Source organism: Enoplosus armatus, chromosome 6, assembly GCF_043641665.1.
Source record: "Enoplosus armatus isolate fEnoArm2 chromosome 6, fEnoArm2.hap1, whole genome shotgun sequence".
Lineage (NCBI taxonomy): Eukaryota > Metazoa > Chordata > Actinopteri > Centrarchiformes > Enoplosidae > Enoplosus > Enoplosus armatus.
The window spans coordinates 134,510-147,020 of record NC_092185.1 but is presented as its reverse complement, the minus strand read 5'-3'; the positions used below and the strand labels follow the sequence as shown (position 1 = coordinate 147,020).

At 44.7% G+C, this 12,511-nt stretch overlaps 1 pseudogene; it reads left to right on the top strand.

Annotated features, from left to right (window-relative positions):
• The first annotated feature begins 1,102 nt into the window (after positions 1-1,102).
• Positions 1,103-2,938, top strand: LOC139286194 (cadherin EGF LAG seven-pass G-type receptor 2-like; annotated as a pseudogene).
• Positions 2,939-12,511: the final 9,573 nt, after the last annotated feature.

Sequence of the window (12,511 nt, the reverse complement as noted above, 5' to 3'; positions counted from 1 at the left end):
CCTCCAGTCCAGAAGGAGGTGGTTTGGGAACTGACAAAACACCAGAAGAAGCTAGGAACTCTTCATAAAAACAAATCATCCAATCCATCCAATAGTTGTTGAGATATTTCAGTCTGGACCAAAGTGGTGGACTGACAGTCATTCATATGCACAGAAATAAACTGCTAATGTGGCGAAAAATTTGCTGTTATAGACCCAGAATGAAAACGTATTTCAAAATCAAAACTAAACAGTCCAACAGAAACATGTAGGTGAGTCTTTGACACCTGAACAAGCCAATGTTCAAACAATGTTTCATTTATTGGAAGTTTGTTTCACAGCAGATGGATAAAAACACACGACAGTCAGCACTGCCAATACGACATTTTGTTCTCATAATATCAGGATGTTATTCTCAAAATACTTTATACTACATATACTTTATTCTAGAAATATTAAGGCTTAATTCTGGAATTATTACAACTTTATTCTGTTACGACTTAAAAATAATTTAGAAATATTTTTAAATATGAATATCCTTAATGTTAGCATAAAAAGCGACGTTAGCATTTAAAAAAGTAACATTGGAATTTAAAAAACTAACATTAGCATTAAGACACATAACATTAGCTTTAAAAAAGTAACATTATGAATTCTCTGCTGTTTATTTAAATGTGTTCCTCTAACATCCGTCTGTTAAAGGTACTATATGTAACAATATGTAACAATTTACATGTATTAATCACTTTTTATTGCCTATGTGTGAACGGAGTGTAACGTCACTTAAAAAATTTGACCCTCTTCGACTTCCGCGGTTGCCTATAACAGCCTGTGGACTGACTTTTTCCCGGAAAATCCAAAGGAGGTGACGTTATGAGCGCTCCTGAGTGTTTAGCCTCTCTTCAGATCCATGTTCAGCTCCCCTACAGCACAAACGGTGTGGAACACTAGCTAATGCTAGCTTAGAAATGAGGGGGTGGTCGCTGGCTCTCTGCACACACACACCTGCATGAATACATTGCTAATCGCCAGCTGTTGAGCTGACTGTGGCCGGCTGGGAAAACTTAACATATCGCCCAACCCTAGTATATAACTAACGATTGCTTTCTACTAGCCAAGGGTGATGCAAGGCAGGAGTGGACAACTGTAACGGTAACCTGACCACCAGGGGGCCCTGCTCCCTTCAACATACGTACATCAACAAAACAATTAAATTAGAATATTGATTACAGCTTATGAACCTTCCATGTGGACTGCTGTAGGTCAGGGTATCATACTTGCAGTTTGTCTGTGATTTAAACCATCAGGGTCCACATATTTGTTGATGTCACCTGATAAATGAGCAGATTTGTGTTGCTTTACCATTGATTCAGCTCTCACTGAAGGTCAATTTAAAGCATTAACCCCAGACTGAAGATTAACCACTGAACATTGCTTTTATACATTTTTAGTATTTTATACTTTTACTGTATTTTCTCGTTCAGTGTCGATGTTGTTTCTTTACTAAACAAACTAAATAAATAATAAATAAAAAGCTCTATATCAAAACATGTTTGATCATCGTTGTTTGATAGTTTTTATTCTAACTGGTGGGTGTCACTACTGATCATTGCTATAACCCCCCCCTCCCCAGCATCAGCTGGTGGGAGGATGAAAGATTGAATCTATGTGAGTGAGACAGTTTAATGTCTCAGTCATGGATTTGTACTGTTTGTTTCTTCCTCGCTGGTGTGAGATCGCGTTGGATATATCACATTGACTAGGATTTAACTCACAGTTCCATTCACCGCTTCACTGGGCTTTTGGTCGTCCAGGTGGTGGATGTGAACGACAGCACGCCACTCCAGGCCACTGTGCTGGAGAGCATGGCTGTCGGTCACTCTGTGATCCACATCCAGGCCATTGATGCCGACTCTGGTAACAACTCTTAGCTGGAGTATTGACTGATGGATGCAGTGCTGGACTTCCCCTTCACCATCAACAACAGCACTGGACGGGTGACGGTCAGTGCTGAGTTGGACAGGGAGACCACAGAATGTTTCACTTTTGGGGTGGGAGCCGTGGATCACGGAGTTCCCACCATGTTGTCCACCGCCTCTGTCAGTGTGACCGTCCTTGATGTGAATGATAACGTTCCCACATTCACTCAGATGCTGTACAACATAAAGATCAACGAGGACGCTGCTGTTGGAACCAGTGTGCTGATGCTGTCTGCCTTTGACTGTGATGCCAACAGCATCGTGACCTACCAAATCTCCAGTGGAAATACCAGGAGCAGGTTCTAAATTACCAGCCAGAGCACTGGCGGTTTGATCACCCTGACTTTGACTTTATTTATCCCACAGCAGGGAAATTTACAAGTCACAGCAGCAAAGACAGAAAGGTGCAGAAACACACTGTGTCAATAAAAAAACAGAAGTATTTTTAAAAAAACAATATACATATAATAAATACAGATAAAAAAGAATATGGGGAACAAAAATAGATATATACACAGGGAATATAAATATGTACAGATGTGCAGATTTATGTACAGAATTATGCAGTGCTGTTAAACAGTCTCATAGCAGTCGGAATGAACGACCTGTGGTAGCGCTCCTTCTTACACCGTGGGTGTAACAGTCTGCTGCTGAAGGAGCTGCTCAGGGCCCCCACAGTCTCGTGCAGGGGGTGAGAGGTGTTGTCCATGATGGATGTCAGCTTGGCTAACATCCTCCTATCCCCAGAACAATTGGGTTGGTGCCGGCCCGGGACCCGTGTGACTGATAAACTGAGGTTCAGTTTTGTGGAGGGAAATGAGCTGAACCTCCTGATCCTGAACCAGGCCAGCGGGGAGCTGCAGCTGAGCAGAGACTACGTCGACATAGAGGGAAATGTGCCGGTGCGCTCGTGCGTCTTCGCCGGCGAGGACAACGCACACCGCTACCCGGAATATTTCTCTCTAACGTGCGCTCACTAGGAAATGAGATGGACGAACTCCAGCTGCTGATGAGGAGAAACAAGGACTTTTATTCATCTGCTGTTTTGTGCTTCACGGAGACATGGCTGGGGGAAAGAACTCCCGACGCGGCGCTGCAGCTGGACGGATTCCAGCTACTCCGAGCGGACCGCGACGCGCACCTCTCGCGCACCTTAAAAATGAATTATTATTTTAATTATTGATTAATCGGCTGATTCATGTGTCTGTTACATGAAATCAAAGTGCAGATTACATTAACTCTTCAGAGTGAGATTTATGAAGTTCTCATCAGGACCAGAAATTGAATTCTCCTCAACTTATATCTCCATTTCTAGAAATGTCTTGCTCCCTGATCAGTTAAGACATTAAATGAATTTCCTTTAGAAAACATTTAGATGTCTAAAACTCACTGTGACTCCGACAAGATTTTTCTCTCATGTTGAAAATAAAATGTCAATCAACAGTAAGCAGTTAGATAAATGTAGTGGATCAGAAAGTAAAGACTGTTTCACTCTCTGCTTCACAGTCAGATTTCAGGCTGTGATGAAGAATTCAGGTTAAAATGAAATAAATGAAAACAAACAGCAGAAACAGAATGATGTCACACTGAGCCTGCTGCCTCAGCGAGCAACAGCATAGAGGATAGCACTGGCCACCACAGACTCATAGAACATCCTCAACATAGTCCGGCAGATGTTGAAGGACCTCAGCCGCCTCAGAAAATAGAGATGGCTGGCCCTTCTTGTAGAGGGCATTAGTGTTCTTCGCCCAGTCCAGTTTATTGTCAATTTGGACTCCAAGGTACTTGTAATCCTCTACAATGTCCACACTGACCCCCTGGATGGTCATCGGCACCTTGGTCCTCCTCAGATCCACAGTCAGCTTTGCTCTTTGTCACGTTGAGCTGCAGGTGGTTCTGCTCGCACCATGTGACAAAGTTGTCCACAGCAGCCCTGTACTCCTCCTCATCACCCTTACTGATACATCCAACTATTGCTGAGTCATCAGAAACCTTCTGAAGATGGCAGGTCTCTGTGCAGTAGCTGAAGTCCGTGGTGTAGATGGTGAAGAGGAAGGGAGAGAGGACCGTCCCCTGCGGGGCCCCGGTGTTGCTGACCACTCTGTCTGACACACAGTGTTGCAAGCTCACGTACTGTGGTGTGCCAGGCAGGTAGTTGACGATCCAGGACATGAGGGGGGCATCCACCTGCATCTCCGTCAGCTTCTCACCCAGTAGAGCCGGACCGATGGTGTTGAACGCACTGGAGAAGTAAAAAAACATGACTCTCACAGTGCTCGCCGGCTTATCCAGGTGGGTGTAGACGCGGTTGAGCAGGTAGATGATGGCATCCTCCACTCCAAGTCGGGGCTGATATGCGAACTGAAGGGGGTCCAAGTGTGGCTTGACCATGGGCCGGAGCTGCTCCAGGACGAGTCTCTCCGGGGTCCTAATGATGTGGGAGGTCAGTGCCACAGGTCTGTATCTCTTGGAGCCACTGGGACGCAGCGTCTTCAGTACAGGAACGAGGCAGGACGTCTTCCACAGCACGGGGACCCTCTGAAGACTCAGGCTCATGTTGAAGACATGGTGAAGTACTCCACATAGCTGGGGGCACAGTCTTTAAGCACCCTGGGGCTGACACCATCAGGGCCTGCAGCCTTGCTTGAGAGGAGTCTCATCAGCTGTCTCCTAGCATGGTCAGCAGTGAAGCACACTGTAGAGGTGACCGGCGGGGGAGGGGAGGAGTCGTCAGATTGGAGAGTGCTGTCAGCCTGGGGACTGGGGAACGAGGTGAGATGTGAACAGGCTCTTCAAGAGACAAAACCCCCGGAAAGCTGCCCTGAAGCGCTGCGCCGATCAGCCGATCCGGTGTTCACAGACATCTTCAACACCTCACTGGAGACATGCCACGTGCCAGCCTGCTTCAAGGCTTCCACCGTCCCCAAAAAAGCAGGGCCCACAGGATTAAATGACTACAGTTATATTAACGTACACCGCCCCTGCCCCCCCTGCGTTACATTAACGCACACACCCCCTACAGAACACTTTATCTGGACACTGCACTGTTTGCTATTTATCTTATTCTTTTACCTTTATATTTTTACATGCTTGTCTGTCAGATTATATGTTATATGTTAAAAATGTAGCACCATCAGACCATGGCAAATTCCCTGTAATGTATGTTACTTGGCAATAAACAGTTTCTGATTCTGATTCTGATTCTGAGGTGTGAGGAAAGCTCTCACGGGGGGTGGGGGGGGGGGGGGGGGTGGAATAGGTGAAGGTTGGAGGCAGACAGAAGAAGAGTCGGGGGGTGAGCAGGGCCCACAGTGTCAAATCTGTTAAAAAAACAGGTTCCGTTCACTGGCCTGGTTCACACTGCCTTTAACTCCACTCTTGTTGGTTGGCCTGTAACCCGCGATGGTCCTCATTCCACTCTAGACCTCTCTGATGTTGTTCTGCTGGAGTTTCCACTCCAGCTTCCTCCTGTACTTCTCCTTAGCCTCCCTGATCTTCACCTTCAGTTCCCCCTGGAACGTTCTCACCTCCTCCCTGTTGCCAGCTCTGAAAGCCCTCTTCTTTTCATTCAGGATGGCCTTGATGTCCTTTGTCACCCATGGCTTGTTATTTGAATAACAATGGACAGTCCTTGCTGGGACAGTGGAGTCCACACAGAAGTTGATGTAATCCATGATGCACTCTGTGAGCCCATCAGTGTCCTCTCCATGTGGCTCACAGAGTGCCTACCAGTCAGTCACCTCAAGACATCCCTGAAGTGTCTCATAAGCCTCCTCCGACCATCTCCTCACTGTCCTTATGGTTGCATTAGAGTGAATTTACACTGATGTGTCTGTACGTCAGGACTCAACAACACTACATACAACACACAATAACACAACAGTCAGTAAAGCTGCTCTCTGCTCCTCTACAGCTCAGACCGTTTATTATTGGTGTTTATACCACAGAGAATCAGCCGTTCAGAGAATCAGCCATTCAGAGAACAACGTGTAACCTGGTCCTAATTAGCCATCACCTGTGTATAATTAACCTGTGTTCCCTAGTGTTCTTTGTCTACTGTCTACCTGATTTTTGATTGCCTGTCTTTTGGGTTTTGACCTCGTCTTTTGCCTACTCCCTCCTGGATTATCTGCCTTGTTTGACTGATCTACCGTGTACTGAATGCTGCCTGTTTGCCTAGTAAAGACTGAGTTTTTACTTTTTACCCATCTGAGTCTGAGTCGTGCTTTTGGATCCTTTCCTCTGTGTACCAGTCGTTACACAGCGGAAACCTGAAGAAACTGTTAACCCAACTTTAATCTAACTTTGACCTAACTTTAATCTAAGTCAAGTCAGTGAATAAACCATAACCTTATATTGGTAGTTTTTGCTTGAAAAATAATTCAATTTATTATTTTATATATTTTATATATATATATACAGTATATATACAATTCTGTCGCTCGACTAGACTAATTGACTAATTGTTTCAACACTATTTCTGTCTGCTGATCTTGGATCTGATCCAAGGTGAGGCCTCATTCACATTCAGTCAGAACAGGAACTCAGAGAAGTGACAGTAACATGAACTGGTTCAGTCCCACAGAGTCTCAAAGGATTCAGAATTTAAACTAACAGCAGCAACATCACTTCTAACATGATCTCCGTACAAGGGAGTTTTATGTTAATCGTAAAACATATGTTTTATATGTTATTATCAAACTCTTTATGCTGCTGCATTCACAGTTATTATAGTTGTTGCAAGATGTTTTTCTCTTTATAACAAGATGTTTTCATGATGAGATATTTTGTTTTTTTATAACAAAAATTAAGAAATGCTTTCTGTATTGTGTGTTGGGGTGGCTGTTAGTCAAAGTTTCCGTCAGTCTGATTTCTTCTGATTACAATTCAATGATGTGAACTTCCAGAGATCAATCATGTTGATGTGGTGCTCACTTTGGTTTTTTAGGAGTGCACAGATCACAGTTGTTATCCAAGGTTTTCTAAAATTACATTTTCTGCACTTTCATTTTGAAACATTAGATTTTATTACAAGTTTGATCAGAATCAGAATCAGAATCAGAAACTGTTTATTGCCAAGTAACATACATTACAAGGAATTTGCTGTGGTCTGAAGGTGCTATTGTTTTGATAACAAATAAGTAGAATATAAAAGCTAAAATAAGAATAAGAATAAAAATAAAAATAAGATAAGATAAATAACAACAGTGCAGTGTCCAGATAAAGTGTCCAGTAGGGGGTGGGTGCGTTAATGTAACGCAGTGGGGACAGGGGTGATGTACGTTAATATAACGTATAGCTTGTGTTTGTGTTCTGGGGGGGGGGTTGCAGAGGGGAAGAAACTGTTTTTGTGGCGGGAGGTTTTGGTCCTGATGGACCGCAGCCTCCTGCCAGAGGGGAGGGGGTCGAACAGATGGTGTCCGGGGTGGGAGGGGTCGGTAGCGATCTTCCCTGCTCTCCTCAGGGTCCTGGAGGAGTACAGGTCCTGAAGAGATGGAAGGTTGCAGCTGATCACCCTCTCTGCAGAGCGGATGATACGCTGCAGTCTGCGTCTGTCCTTGGTGGAGGCAGCAGCGTACCAGACGGTGATGGAGGAGGTGAGGATGGACTCTATGATGGCAGTGCAGACAGCATTTTTTGTGGCAGGTTAAACTTCCTCAGCTGCCTCAGGAAGTACATCCTCTGTTGGGCTTTCTTGATGAGGGAGCTGATGTTCAGCTCCCACCGGAGGTCCTGGCTGATGATGGAGCCCAGGAAACGGAAGGACTCCACAGTGTCCACTGGAGAGTCACACAGGGTGATGGGGGCGGGTGGGGCTGCGGTCTTCCTAAAGTCAACAACCATCTCCACTGTCTTTGAAGCGTTAAGCTCCAGGTTGTTGCTGTTGCACCAGGTCAACAGATGGTCAATCTCCCACCTGTAGGCAGACTCATCCTCACCAGAGATGAGTCTGATGAGGCTGGTGTCGTCCGCGAACTTCAGGAGCTTGACAGACTGGTGACTGGAGGTGCAGCTGTTGGTGTAGAGGGAGAAGAGTAGAGGAGAAAGAACGCAGCCTTGAGGGGAGCCGGTGCTGATCGTCCACGAATCTGAGACGTGTTTCCCCAGCTTCACATGCTGCTTCCTGTCAGACAGGAAATCTGTGATCCACCTGCAGGTGGGGTCAGGCACGTTGAGCTGGGAGAGCTTGTCCTGAAGAAGAGCCGGGACGATCGTGTTGAAGGCAGAGCTGAAGTCCACAAACAGGATCCTGGCATAGGATCCTGCGGAGTCCAGGTGCTGGAGGATGAAGTGTAGAGCCAGGTTGACGGCGTCGTCTACAGACCTGTTGGCTCTATAGGCGAACTGCAGGGGGTCCAGCAGAGAGTCTGTGATGGATTTGAGGTGGGACAGGACCAGGCGTTCAAATGATTTCATGACCACAGAGGTCAGGGCGACGGGTCTGTAGTCATTTAATCCTGTGGGCCCTGTTTTTTTGGGGACGGGGATGATGGTGGAGGCCTTGAAGCAGGCTGGCACGTGGCATGTCTCCAGTGAGGTGTTGAAGATGTCCGTGAACACCGGAGACAGCTGATCGGCGCAGCGCTTCAGGCAGGATGGGGAGATGGAGTCTGGTCCAGCAGCTTTACGCGGGTTTTGTCTCTTGAAGAGTCTGTTCACATCTCTTTCAAGGACAGACAGAGGTGTCGATGCTGGAGGAGTGGGGGGCGCTGTGGGGGGCAGCTGTGGTGATAGGAGGTGTGAGAGTTCAGCCCCAGGTGTGATGAGGGGGTTGGGGCTGTTGGGCTGGAGCTGGTGGGTGATGGTGTGGGGGATGGTGTCAGGACTGTCCCATTGTCTTTCAAAGCGACAGTAGAAGTCGTTGAGGCTGTTGGCGAGGCGTCGGTCGTTAGCAGAGTTGGGGGCTCTTGGCTTGTAGTTGGTGATCTGCCTGAGCCCCCTCCACACAGAAGCAGAGTCGTTGGAGGAGAACTGGTCTTGTAGTCTCTCTGAGTACAGTCGTTTAGCTTCCCTCACAGCCTTGCTAAACTTGTACTTGGCTTCCTTAAACGCCGCTCTGTTGCCACTCTTAAACGTCTCTTCCTTTTCCAACCTCAGCTGTCGCAGTCTTGCTGTGAACCAGGGTTTGTCGTTGTTGTAACTCACCCTGGTCCGAGTTGGTACGCAGCAGTCCTCACAGAAGCTGATATATGAAGTCACAGCCTCTGTGCACTCATCCAGACTGTTGGTAGCAGTCCTGAAAACATCCCAGTCAGTACAGTCCAAACACGCCTTCAGGTCCTCTGCAGCTTCACTGGTCCACTTCTTCGAAGTTCTCACAACAGGCTTAGAAAGTTTTAATTTCTGCCTGTATGTGGGAATCAGGTGGACCATGTCGTGGTCAGAGTGTCCCAGTGCAGCGCGGGTGACGGCGTGAAAAGCGTTACTGACTGTGGTGTAACAGTGATCCAGAGTGTTCCCCTCCCTGGTGGGGCATTTAATAAACTGTTTGTATTTTGGGAGTTCGTGTCTGAGGTTACCTTTGTTAAAGTCACCGAGGACAATAACTAAGGAGTCCGGGTTGGTCCGCTCCGTTTCCAGTATCTGGTCAGCGAGTGCGCGCTGTGCATCCTGCACGTTGGCCTCCGGTGGAATGTAAACACCGACCAGAATGAATGAAGCGAACTCACGGGGGGAGTAGTAGGGTTTACAGTCTTGGACAATGTCTCAAATCCTCTCCATGACGTACTGGTCAGACACAAGAGCACCTTCAGTGGGAGACTCATTCCTCCCAAATGTACAACTGAGCGCCACAGGAAATCACTCCTGCCTGTGGCCATCAAACTGTTCAGCTCCTCCCTCTGAGTGTCAGACACTCAGAAGAAACAGACTGGAAATCTACATATACTGACAGTGCAATATAGACATACATATACATTGCTGTTGTATATATTTTTTTCTTTTATTTTCACTTAAATATTGTAAATGTGTATATTTTTATTTATTTTCTATTTCTTATTTTTGTACATACTCTTATTTCTAAATTTATGCTGCTTTCTAATCTTGAATGGGAGCACCAGAAGCCCACCAGAAGCCCGTACCTCAGTTTAATGTAGATGCAAAGGAATATGTAATTGGATCGTTGTAACAAGCATTTCAGAAAAATCACTATTCGTGATGTCAATAGAACTTGGTGTAAATGACAATTTATTTTCATGTCCTGTGTATGAAGCTTGAAAAATAATTGCTACTTTGTTGCTCAGCATTGTGGAAACCTCTGTCTGGAATGGAAATGCCTACAGCCTCGTCACTGGTCTGTTAGTATGTGCCATCTTCAGCTACTGATGACATAACGCGTGGTGTCCCATCTTCTAAGATTTCAACCTCTAGCCCTTGTAGCTCCTTTCTGAAGGGCCACTACTCAGTCGTAGGCACTCCAAAAACTAGGGGTAGGGCCAAGGGAGGGAATTGGGATTGGGCCTGAATCTCAGTTTAACACTACCTGCTGGATTTATGACATCACAGCTGGTTTGGAGCCAATCAGGGCCCCGTATGAAACTGACAGTGTGATAGACTAGTCACAAACACTGAGAATGGATTTAAAAGTGAAATAGGAGACATCTTGTATCCAGCTGTTAAACTTTAGAGATTAAATATTTACAGATTCAGAGATTCTGGATTCTGGGATCCAAATAAAGAATAAAGAATAACAAGATACCATGAGGGAGAAAGAGGAGATATTATATTAAGAATTTTTAACCAGGTAATTGAACTATTTATGGAAAAACTATGAGTATTTTTATAAATATTAAAACATGTCTGGATACGATTTTTAAGAGAGAAAAATAAATGTCAATGATAAACTGAACAAAAAGAGCTCAGCAGACAATTATCATATTAAAATAATCTAAATGATACATTCCTAATGTGTACCATGATATCCGATGGAGGATGTTTAATGTTTCATCACTTACAGACAAATAAAAACTTACAAATGTGACTCTCTTTCTTCTGTCTCTTCAAACAATATCCACAGTTCAGAAAACACTTTATTAACATCAGAAAACAAATAAACTTCAGTTCATGTTACTGTTCATGTTACTTCATCATTATTTCATCATTATTTATTAGTCATTATTAGTCACTATGCAGCATGTGTGTGTGTGGAAATAAACACATGTTGTTTTTATTTTGGTTTATTGCAATTTGGGATTTTCATTGCTTTGACCTTTGATTTTGTTTAAAGGTCTTAAAAACCATCAGGTTCACTGTCTGTCAGTGCTTTGAGCTCTCCCGACAGTGCAAAAGATTTGAAAAGTTATATCTAAAGAACCCCTTACATTTTAGCGCCACCAGCACAAACTACCTGAATTATCAGGGTTTCAGACCTGTATACACGTATACACACATATACACACACACATTTAAGTTTAAAAACATTTTTGAAAAAGCCACAAAACCCTGAATTTTCAGGGTTTCACTCCAAATCCAAAACGACTCCCAGGTGGAGGGAAACGTCCTGAACTTGACTTTCTCTGCCCTGCAGCCGTCAGAGGACCATGATGCACTGGGAGGTGGTTTCTTGTCGTCTGAGATGCTGCAGGAGCAGATCTACCTGAACCGGACACTTCTGATGCTGCTGTCCAATCAGCATGTGCTGCCGTTCGATGATAATGGCTGTCTGCGTGAGCCCTATGAGAACTACATGAGGTGTGTGTCGGTGCTGAGCCTCCACAGTACGGCAGGGTTCACGGCATCGTCCTGAGGACAAACTCAACTCAAATCCTACCTGAATGTCCAAGGTTTTTTTAGTAGTTGTTTTACAGACAGATTTATTCAACAATTAACATTTACAGACTGTCTGCCAGCGCCCCTAGAGGCTGCACAGTTGATTAGAGCCATAGTATAATATACAAACAGCATACTAATGATTTCTCTTCTTTCAGCAGTGGAACTACAAATGTAAAGTTAGAGATAAGTGACATCATTTTTGTTAGTGGAAGAAACTGACTTAAATTCTGAAATGAGCCTCTATGGATATGTGATTTTTTGCTGGTAAAGATCCAATACTTTTTGAATTCATATTTTGTATGAAGTAGGAGGAATAGAAACCTTCAACCATTACACTACTGTCAATTAGGGTAGCTTGATTATTATTATATATTATTTTTTATATATCACGATTATTTTGGTCAGTATTAAGATCATGATTATTTAACACAATTACTTTGCCATGTGGTGCAGACACCACCGTGTAACAAATCTTGCTCAGTATTTGTTGTTGTTCCTTGTTGAACTCCTTGAAACCAAAGCTCAGAGCTGAATTGGTTTCACCTGTCTTGTTGACCAAAGGCTCTCTTTCCATCATCTTGGCTTGAGCTAAGCTAAACCTGCCGCAGCCTGGCTGACAGAGAGTTTGGGTTGTTAGGGAGGGGTGCAAGCACACCACAGTAAAGGAAAGGTTGCGCTGGATTCATAGCGCAAGACAAAACGAGAGCATCATAGTGAAACAAAATGCAACACAATAATCAATCTCGTTTTCGTAATTGTTGGAAGCCAAAATAAAATTTGAT